The sequence below is a fragment of the Pteropus vampyrus genome, unplaced genomic scaffold (genome assembly GCF_000151845.1).
Source record: "Pteropus vampyrus isolate Shadow unplaced genomic scaffold, Pvam_2.0 Scaffold233, whole genome shotgun sequence".
Taxonomy (NCBI): Eukaryota; Metazoa; Chordata; class Mammalia; order Chiroptera; family Pteropodidae; genus Pteropus; species Pteropus vampyrus.
Genome location: NW_011889014.1, coordinates 606,219 through 607,106, shown reverse-complemented (window position 1 = coordinate 607,106; position 888 = coordinate 606,219). Strand labels below are relative to the sequence as shown.

The 888-nt window shown below is 49.0% G+C and overlaps 1 protein-coding gene across 1 annotated transcript in view; it reads left to right on the top strand.

Moving 5' to 3' along the window:
- Positions 1-888, top strand: part of EVA1C (eva-1 homolog C) — a 77,463-nt gene that overhangs the window by 44,979 nt on the left and 31,596 nt on the right. The gene's annotated exons all lie outside the window — the stretch shown is intronic.

Sequence of the window (888 nt, the reverse complement as noted above, 5' to 3'; positions counted from 1 at the left end):
CACCTCCTGGGACTCCTCTCCTCCCTGCATCGTCCCAGGTCCAGCCCCTGCATGACCCTCCGATTGTCCAGACGCTCCATCGCTGCTCCCAGGGCTGTGTGGAGACAGCTCCTGACCTGAGACCCAATTATACCCGTCTCTTCCCAGCTCTGCCTGTGTGTTTTGAAATCTGCCACGACCTGAGTAGTTACACCAGGGAAATTGGCAAACACTATAAACCAGGGCTTATTTGTATGTTTGGTTTTTAGAGAGCTATTTTACCAAGAGTCCTCACTAGAACCTTCTTTTCTCCAAGTGTGCACCGTGCTTCACCTCCTCCCTAAACCTCATCCCCTCAGGGAATTTTGGTTTCAGCGAGGCTTCGGATTTAGGCAGCTCTGGGTTCATATTTCTGTCTGCTGTGTAGCTGCTGTGTGACTTGAGTGGTACAGGGAAACTTTCTGAGGCTCCAAACTCAACTGTAAAATGAAGATAATGCACCTTCTGCTTTAAGGCTGTTGTGCTGTGAAGACCGTAAAAATACAGTGCTGTATGTAAAATGCTTAGACCTGTCATGAAGTTGAGCTCAGTCATTGGTAGCTATTACTCCAATAAGCAGATTAAAGTAGTTCTTGCTAACGATGTGAATGCCTGAAAGGCAGTGATGTACCGATGATTAAGGGGTGGGATATCGCCTGATTTGCACGCAGGCAATAGCAGGGAGCACTGTCCTTAGAGAATTTAAAAATGCAATAAAAGTCAGAAGGCCCTGGGTTCGTGCCCCAGTGGAGCCACGGTTCATAGTCTACAGCCATGCCACCCTAAACAAGCCCGACGTCTGATCTCGGAAGCTAAGCAGGGTCGGGCCTGGTTAGTACTTGGATGGGAGACCACCTAGGAAGACCAGGT